We start from the raw sequence: 9,952 nt of genomic DNA on the forward strand, positions 1-9,952 counted from the left end.
ATGCGGAACTATGCTCAGTATCATACGATTGTCTGGGAGAGGCTACAGCCGATGCTTGCACTGAAGGATTAATGGTATCTGAAGATTGGTAGTTAGATGAGTGGCCCCTTGAACCACATGGAGTGACAGATAGTGGTGCAGCGACATGATTTGACTTTATGTCAGGATGTGATTGTTCAGAATGAGGCATTGAACAAGAAATAGGAGGCCGAGTAGGATTGGATATTTCACAGTGTGGCTGGGTTAAAGACAAAGGATTAAGTATTGAGTCATAGTTTGTGTATTCAGATTGTTTGTATGACACAGGAACAAACAAGGATTGAGAAGCAAACAAGTCATGAAAATGAAATAAATTTTCATGAAACACTACATCACAGGATATATAGGTAGATTTTGATTCAAGCTCAGAAACTGTGTAATCCTTTTGACCATAAGGGTATCCAAAAAAATATGCCCGGGTTAGCACGTTGATCAAATTTGTGAGATCGTGTGTTTCTTCCGAAGCAAAGAAAACCAAAAACTCGAAGACAAGAGTAATCTGAAGGTGCATGTAGAAGCATTTCATGTGGTGATATAATACCCCGACATTCAGCAGTGGTTGCCCGAATGGAATATAAGTAATGGTTTGTCATTTCCTAACGCCGAGGCCTGATGGGTTCACTTGACTGAGTTTTAAAAAAACTTCTCAGTTAAGCGTGCTCGGTCGGGAGTAGTCATGGGATGGTTGACCTATCGAGAAGTTGTTGCTGGTCGCAGTAGTGTCGTTAAAAATCCCACACTGCTTGATAACCGCAGTAGGTAAGTGGGAAAAATATAGGTTTTAGTTGCGATACAACAAAGGGTGGGTTTCTTGTTGTAAGGACTCTCAAGCCCGTCGACGCTATTAGACCGAGTCAAGTGTCTAATTAACCGATAATAACTCGATTAGTTTAACACGAACGATAACTAATATGAATTAATCTAACAACGATCTAGATACGAAATCGATACCATTAATTAAGTCTCGAAAAGTTATGCAAAGTGGACAACTCGAACGTGTCATTCAGACACCGGACGAAGAAGACATCATCAGATTGATTTGACGGACAAAATGGTCTTTTCGCATATAGGCCGACCTGGGCTTCCCTTATCGACGCAAGAGTGTGTAATAGCATCTACTGTTGGTCTTATCTAACCTAGTCGAGCAGATAATCTCATTTCTATTTCATCTTGTATTCTCTTCTTCTTCTTCTTCTTCTTCTCTTCTCATTTCCTTCTTATCCTCTCCGCGTCGACGATTCTGAGAGATTTGAAAGATGAAATTAATTTATGATATCATGAGGTAGAGGTTGGTGGTGATGTTTTGGTTGATTGAGCAAGGAATGAAGAAGATAGAGTTTATCTTGTAAATCGAAGTTACAGTTTCTGATGTTAGGGTTTCTGGAAGAGTTCGAGAAAGAATTGGAAGATGAATTTGATGTTTTAGGAAAGAGATCTAAGATGGGTTATGTTGTTTTGTTGAGGTGAAGACTTCTTCTGAAGAATCGATAAAAATTAATTAGGGTTTCTGAATTTGAATTTGGGATTCAATTAACGGTGAATAAGAAGGATTTACAGGAGGGGTTTGCTAGATTGGAGGACTTTGATTCATGTTTTGAGTTTTAAATAAAGAATAGAAGATCTGGGAATTGAATTAGGGTTCGTGAGAAAATCCAAGGGAGATGAAATTGAGGATGTTATTGAGTAATTGATGATGGGTTTTATGTTAACTGAATTATAAAGAAGAATCCAAAGCAGAATTGATGATGGTGCTGAAGTTGTTGAACTCAGGAAACCGAGAGAAGGTAAACCAAGTAACTTCGATTCAGATTTTCTTATTTTGAATTTGAATTAAAAGAGTTGATTTCTGAATATGAGGTTCGATAGAATTGTTATGGTTGTGGTTGAGTTAAATTAAGATATGTTGTATGATTATTGTCTTGGACAGGGGTTGAGAATAATTTATGTTGATTGTGAAGATTATGGAACTGTAGAAGATGAAGGAGGATTAAATGGAAGATAGGTTTGTGATTCAATTTCTAGTGAAATTAAAATGAGAAAGAGATGGGTTTATTTGTCTGGAGTTTGAGTTACAGTTAAGAATGTAGTATAGGTCTAAATGGGTGTTTCAAATGGGGTTTGAGATTGTATTGCAGTTCAATGAGATATAGAGTTGCAATCATAACTTAGAGGTATTTGTGTTACATCCCATGGGTTCGCAGTGATATTGAAGTACAAGCGGTGTGAATGAACTGTGATTGAGAATAACTAGTTGTGAAAGAGTATTGCTGATTTGAGTTGATGTTGCAATCTTGGTAGGATTAGAAGATAATATTTGAGCTAGATGAATCTGAGCTACAGCTGTAGGAGTTGAACTATTGCTGACAGTGGTGGCCTAATGGATTCAAGGATGCTGAGATGGAGATACAATTGGTGTTAGTCTATGAGATGATGAAGTTGCAGATTGTGTAGGCGGTAATGAGATGGGGATATTGATTGTTGCAGTGAGAATTGTAGTTGAAGTTTAAATGAATGGGTTCAGGTTTGAAATGTTGGTTTGTATTGCAAGAAATGCAAGCGGGAAATGAATAGAAATGGTGATGAGACTGAGATTAAGCTTAGTTTGAATGAAGAGAAGTTAAATGGTTTTAAATAGTGTTGGCTGTGAAAAGCTTGGAACTGCCTTTTGCAGGTAAACTGTATTAGTGTTTGTAATTAGATTTGAAGTTTTTTTGAATGAATGAATTATATAGTGAAACTTTTTGAAATCCTGTTCTTGAGACTTAGGTATGTTAGACATCCAGTTTAGTTTAGCTGACTTGGCCAATCTGACTGAGTCGACCAGTTGATCTGTTGAATCGGTTTGAACCAGTACTGACTCAGCGAACCTTAACTGAGTTAGTTTCTTTGTCCATTTTACCAGGACCTTGACTTGACTATGGACGTTGGCTGTTAGTTGACCCTTGACCGTCACTTTGACCGTTAGTTACCATTAGTGACTCAGATGGACTGGGCCTTAGATTAAGGGGCCAGTTTAGTGGACTTGGACTTAGGGAAACTCTCTTAATTAGATGTTTTGGACCTCTTGTGGTCCGAATTGGACTTGGTTTCTTCTACAAAGTTGTAGGTATTCATAAGACTTAGTTTATGGACTATAGAACCAACCTAACTGAATTAGTAAACATTAGATATATTAAAGATAAATAATAAAATGGTGTAGAAGAATAAATGGGCTTAGTATCATTAGATAGAAATATATGATTCTTGTATGAGCCACTTTGGTTAGATTCTTGTGTGATTAACAGTTAGTCTATATTAACAACGCTCGATTCAAAGGATGAACCCGTGGATCGTGGATCTCGAGGTAGGCCTGGCTTGTCATCAAAAGAGGTGGGAATACTTTTAACTCTTTTGTGATTATTTTTGTTTTCTTTTACCAAATTTTATGTTTAACAAATTCATGCATTGTCTGATTGTGCTTTCCCTGCATTGTTTAACTTTGATTTACGAAAGTTCTGTTATTTCTTTTAATATTTGCATTGCTTGGAAAGGATTTGCAATTCTTTGTTTGTCTTTATGAATTTTTTGGGAAATAAGAATTTCCATTTGATTGTTTGGAAATGAGAATTTCCATCTGTGGTATATAGGATACTGCCCCTTCATTTATATCTACATGAATTTGAGCTTTTATGCAATCACTAGGTGCGGAACGAGTCACCATATAGCTATCTAGGTGCGGGACGAGTCACCAGTATTATATATTGTTTGGAAGGAGTTAGTTCCATATACATGATCGTTTACCTGTGTGAAATTGGTTGCGCTTTAGCGTTTAGGAAAAACATGAATTGTTTTCAAATCATTTTCAATGATTACTTAAAATTTAAATGTTATTCCTACGGGGCACCCCTTTTAGGGATGATGTGCTCACCCATTCCCACTTTCAGTTTCAAAGACAGATCATAGTTGCGCAGCGGAAGCTTCGAGGAGTTGAGTTTGTTTGTTATACTACTTCTGCTATGTTTATTATGTTGCATATTATAATTGTAAACCAAACGACTATTGTATATGTATCATTTGAGAGAAGTTCTTGTATATATATATGTTTCAGAGCGGGCTAGTTTTGGGTTAAGTTTTGTAGCATATTTCTTAATTGAATGCTTAGGTATTTGATTTAGATTCGTAGTGCCTCTTTATTTATTTAATTTCTTAATAGTATCAGAGTTCACTATTAGATCTTATATGGGAAACAATAGGAATGCATGTGCTAATTAGTGAACTAGATTAGTTTAGAACTGGGTTGGGTTTGTCAGATAAATCTTAATCACTAAAAGCTATCTATAAGTAAAACAATTATTTGATTGATTTATTTGTTTGTATATGTAATGAAGTAAAATTGTAGGGTACACCAATAATTTTATCTAATGAGGATTTGAGAATAATTAATCTAAAAAGTATGCACACGTAGTCAATTTAATACTATAAAAAAGTGAAATTAATATTATTAATAGATTTTATAAATCACATAGAAACTTACTGAACACATTGACTTATATGAAGAGTAAACAAATTATAACTACTTAAATGTTAATAATATTTTCGGGACTTAGTAATATTTGTAAGAGTAGTTAGAATAATAATTCGATCATCAGTGTTAATAATAAAAATGTTGTAATAATAATCATAAATGATAATAATAATAACAATAAATTTAAACTTAGTTAAAATTTCAATAAGGATATATAACGATAAAAAAAATATTATGGGAAATTGATAGTGCTTATATACTATTAAGTTTTGTAAATTAAACTAATTACATATTAGATATATGTTTTGTGTCAAAACTAGATAATTAATATAATACTTATTAGGCGTTAGACTTAAGGAAGCGAGGACATAATATATAAAATAAAAAGACTCAAATTGTTAATAATCTTATACAAAATTATCTTTAGTCTGACAAATGATCCAGTAATTCTTTAAAATGGAACAATTATACATGAAATAGTAGTAATAACATTCGGATGTTTATTGTAATATTAGGATTAAAAGAAAATAAATTCGTATACTAATAGAATCCTTCTTCATAAGTAAATTCAATCGTCTTTTGAAATGAAAAATTAGTATGACAAACTTGAACTGTTAGAATTTAAATTAGTATTATTTTGAGTATAATTTAAATTAAAATCTCATTAACAAATATATAGCGATAAAATAATGACTAGAATTAAATAGCTAAGTGATTATCTACGGTTAAGTTTTGCAAAGTTAACCAATAAGAAATTAAAATTATATGTTCCGCGTTTCAAACCAGATAGTTAATATAAGACTTATTTGGTAGGATTAAGAACATGAGGTCATATAATGCATAAAATAGAGACTAAACTTGTTAACAATATTATACCCAGATTATCTTTAGTGCAATAAAAGATTCACTAAATCACTAAATAATACACATGAAGTGATATTTATAGTACATGAATGCTTAGTACAAAATTAGACTAAAAGGAGAATAAATTTGCATATGAATAAGATACTTATTAATTAATAATAAAATCTAAAGACTATTAAGACATATTAGAATTTTATGCAGACTCAGATATAAATCGTATTAAATTACCAACGGCGATATTTAACAAGATACATATAGTATACGGATTCAATCTGAATAAATAAAACCTATTATATAAATCTTTACGTGAATGCAGAGTTATATTTAGAAGATTAAGGCTTAGTGTACCAACTAGACTATTAACTTAAGAATAATGAAAATAATAATTTAGTTAAGTCAATAATTTTTGATAAGACAAGCAAATAATAATACTATATAATACTAATTAATATAAAATTTAGAGTTATTGTAAATATCTTTTGGATAATAATTATAGGATAGGAATAGCAAAATGTAATTTTTGTTAATAATACAACGTAAGGATTATTTAGCAATCATAAAAATTTAAGGAAATAAAATTAGATTAAATCAAATCTAGTATTAATAATATATTCAGATGACTAAATTGTTTAAAATGATGTAAACTATTTATATACTTTACAAAGTAAATTTGTAAGACTTAAACCAGTTACGATAATAGTTTAGAGAATTACTTAATTTTAATAAACTAATACTTAGTTAATCCAACACTGGGGAATAGTTAGGTTGGTAATTCTGATATGTTCAGGTGATACTTGTTACGTAGTAAGCATTGTCAGGAGTCATGAACCTAGACAGGGCAACTGCATTCTTGTATCACTAGGCATTGAAGGGAGACTTGCTTCTTTTAGTGAACTGATAAATCCCAAATTTTACTTAGAAATTCATTTATAGAGTATTTCCTCTTGTAATTAGAACCAGTAACTTATTGAAATGGAAATTAGTATTTTGAACCTAGAGCCACAAACTTTAGTTGTAGAAAGACATATAGGTTTGTGCTTTATTTCTTGTTGTTTGCGCTTAGACAAGAGATAGGTTTATTATATAAGGTGGGGAGTTTTTGAAGACCATAAGGATGGTTCAATTTTCGAGGACGAAAATGAATAAGGTGGGGAGAATGTAAGGACCCTCAAGCCCGTAAACGCTATTAGACCGGTCAAGTGTCTAATAAACCGATAATAACTCGATTAGTTTAACACGAACGATAACTAATAAGAATTAATCTAACAACGATCTAGATACGAAACCGATACCATTGATTAAGTCTCGAAAAATTATGCAGAGTGGACTACTCGATTCAGACACCGGACGAAGAAGATATCATCAGATTGATTTGAAGGACAAAATGGTATTTTCGCATATAGGCCGACCTGGGCTTCCCTTATCGAAGCAAGAGTGTGTAATAGCATCTATCGTTGGTCTTATCTAACCTAATCGAGCAGATAAGCTCATTTATATTTCATCTTCTATTCTCTTCTTCGCCTCGACTAAGGGTGCACAGGAACCGAGCCGGACCGACGGACCGAACCGGAACCGGTGGAACCGTACCTGGTTTTGGACCGAACCGAGGTACAAGGTACAGGTACCGGTCCAAAAAATAGGAACCGAGGTCTTGGAGGTACAGGTACACGGTCCAATACAGGTACCGTGCCGTACCGGACCGAAAATCCCGAAAAATATATACCGTTAGATTTGGGAGATAAGGATCAGTATTAGCCGTTAGATTAAAGGGGTATATAAACTAAGGATTAGGCTTAGGGTTTCAGTTCCTACTTCCCTTCCTCTTTTTTTTCTCGTCTCCTCTCTCTGAGAAGGAGAACTCTCTGTTAACTAACCCTAACCCTTCGTTTCTTCATCAAGGACCAAGGTTGTTGCTTTCTTCATCAAGGATTCAAGGTTGTAGAACAGTAGAAGACCTTCAAGTGGATTTATCTTCAGGTATAACATCTCCTTTCTCCCTCATATTCGTCTTCCACATCTGTTCTTCTCTCTGTCCCATCTTCTTCTTTATAGATTCAAAAGAAGAGACGGATCTTAACTGATAAAATAAGAACTATTCTGAAATTTAAATTTTGGATTTAACTTTAAAGAAAATAAATCATTAGGGTTGATTGCATTCACTAATTAGGGTTTCAGAAGGGATTTTCTATTCTGTAACTTCTGTTTAAAATGTTATCAACAGCATAAACTTTGATTTGGTTGCTGCTTGTTTTTTTTTCCAAACCTTATGTGGCTGTTGTTTCACATGAATCTTGATGGATAATAGTGTTTTTGTTTGATTTGTGTATGAGAAGATGAAACTGAAAAATAGGACACTATTAGCTATGGTGGATAATAGGTTTCATAAGTAAACCCAGGGACACTATTACACAAATTTTCAATTGATGGATAATAGTGTTTTTGTTTGATTTGTGTTTTAGGGATTTCAACCCTAGTCAATTTCATCTCTAATCACCACCACCAGGTCTACCACGAAGGTAATTGCGATTTCTACCTATTTACTAGTTGATTTTATGTTTTATTTACGAGTTTAATTACAAAGTCGGTTATGGAATTTTGACAATTTTGTTGTTAACCAACTCAATTTTGGTTTTATGTTGACAGAATTATCGATCTTGATAGAAAACGACCAGTTAGTGTGTGATTTTGGAAGCAGAAGCTCATCTGACTATCTAATTAGTACTAGAGTACTCGATTGAGGTATCTGAACTCTTAATTGCCATAGATTGGTTGTTTCTGAACTCTTAATAGCCCTAGATTGAATGAGAATTGTAATGTTTCCAAATGGCTTGTAATTTTAGTAGTTTTCTTTTCAGGAAATCCAATTTCCACTGCGAGGATACCAGTGCACACATCGATTTATGCCACCAAGTTGTGATTCATAAGTGCTTCCCTTAGGTAGGTTGAACTGTTTCAGTACATGGGTTTCTTTATGCAAATATTACTTACTACTGTAGTACTTTGGTTGCCTGAATTTCTTTCGGTATACACGAGTCTAATTTAGTTTATACTTGAGCCTTTATCTCTAATAGTACGTTCTTGAGATTTGTTGGTGGGATTTAGATATTTCGTTTACACGAATTTTCTCGTTTCATTTTCTACACAGGTATGCTATCCACTACCACTAACCAGTTCATATCTTATACTCCATTGACAACAATATCCTGATATTTCCAGTAGACTGAAGTTTTTGAAAGAATCCAAGATTAAGAAAGAATAAGGGAGTTTGGAGGGTTCTACAGTTCTACTTATCTTATGTTTTGGTTTCTATTTTCTTTCAGTCACACGTTACTACATCTTTTTTAATATTTTCAAGACATTGTTTGCTTGGTTTGCTAGTAATATTGCTACTTAGTAGTTGTTGCTTTGAATGAGAATTTGAGATATTGAAAAACAGGTAAACAACAGGTGCTTTGATTTCTGTCTGAAATGGAACCGGAACCGGAACCGGTAACGACCGGTACCGACCTGTGCCGAATGGAACCGGAACCGAAGTACTCGGTACCGGGACCGGTCCAAAATTTTGGAACCGTCAGGTGAGAGGTACAGGTACTCGGCCTCGGCAAGAACCGAACCGAACCGTACCGTGTGCACCCTAAGCCTCGACGATTCTGAGAGATTTGAAAGATGAAATTAATTTATGATATCATGAGGTAGAGGTTGGTGGTGATGTTTTGGTTGATTGAGCAAGGAATGAAGAAGATAGAGTTTATCTTGTAAATAGAAGTTAGAGTTTCTGATGTTAGGGTTTCTGGAAGAGTTCGAGAAAGAATTGGAAGATGAATTTGATGTTTTAGGAAAGAGATATAAGATGGGTTATGTTATTTTGTTGAGGTGAAGCACTTCTTCTGAAGAATCGATAAAAAGTAATTAGGGTTTCTGAATTTGAATTTGGGATTCAATTAACGGTGAATAAGAAGGATTTACATGTTGGGTTTGCTATATTGGAGGACTTTGATTCATGTTTTGAGTTTTAATTAAAGAATAGAAGATCTGGGAATTAAATTAGGTTCGTGAGAAAATCCAAGGGAGATGAAATTGAGGATGTTATTGAGTAATTGATGATGGGTTTTATGTTAACTGAATCGTAAAGAAGAATTCAAAGCAGAATTGATGATGGTGCTGAAGTTGTTGAACTCAGGAAACTGAGAGAAGGTAAACCAATTAACTTCGATTCAGATTTTCTTATTTTGAATTTGAATTAAAAGAGTTGATTTCTGAATATGAGGTTCGATAGAATTGTTATGGTTGTGGTTGAGTTAAATTAAGATATGTTGTATGATTATTGTCTTGGACAGGGGTTAAGAATGATTTATGTTGATTGTGAAGATTATGGAACTGTAGAAGATGAAGGAGGATTAAATGGAAGATAGGTTTGCGATTCAATTGCTGGTGAAATTAAAATGAGAAAGAGATGGGCTTATTTGTCTGGAGTTTGAGTTACAATTAAGAATGTAGTATAGGTCTAAATGGGTGTTGCATATGGGGTTTGAGCAGTTCAATGAG

At 33.8% G+C, this 9,952-nt stretch overlaps 1 long non-coding RNA gene across 1 annotated transcript; it reads left to right on the top strand.

Annotated features, from left to right (window-relative positions):
• The first annotated feature begins 1,199 nt into the window (after window positions 1-1,199).
• LOC113282911 lies at window positions 1,200-8,834 on the top strand. Its single transcript, XR_003327232.1, has 6 exons — window positions 1,200-2,710; window positions 3,355-3,408; window positions 7,867-7,923; window positions 8,051-8,146; window positions 8,263-8,344; window positions 8,553-8,834. It is a non-coding gene; the product is annotated as an uncharacterized LOC113282911 (long non-coding RNA).
• Window positions 8,835-9,952: the final 1,118 nt, after the last annotated feature.

This window comes from Papaver somniferum, chromosome 5 (genome assembly GCF_003573695.1).
Source record: "Papaver somniferum cultivar HN1 chromosome 5, ASM357369v1, whole genome shotgun sequence".
In the NCBI taxonomy this organism is placed as follows: Eukaryota; Viridiplantae; Streptophyta; class Magnoliopsida; order Ranunculales; family Papaveraceae; genus Papaver; species Papaver somniferum.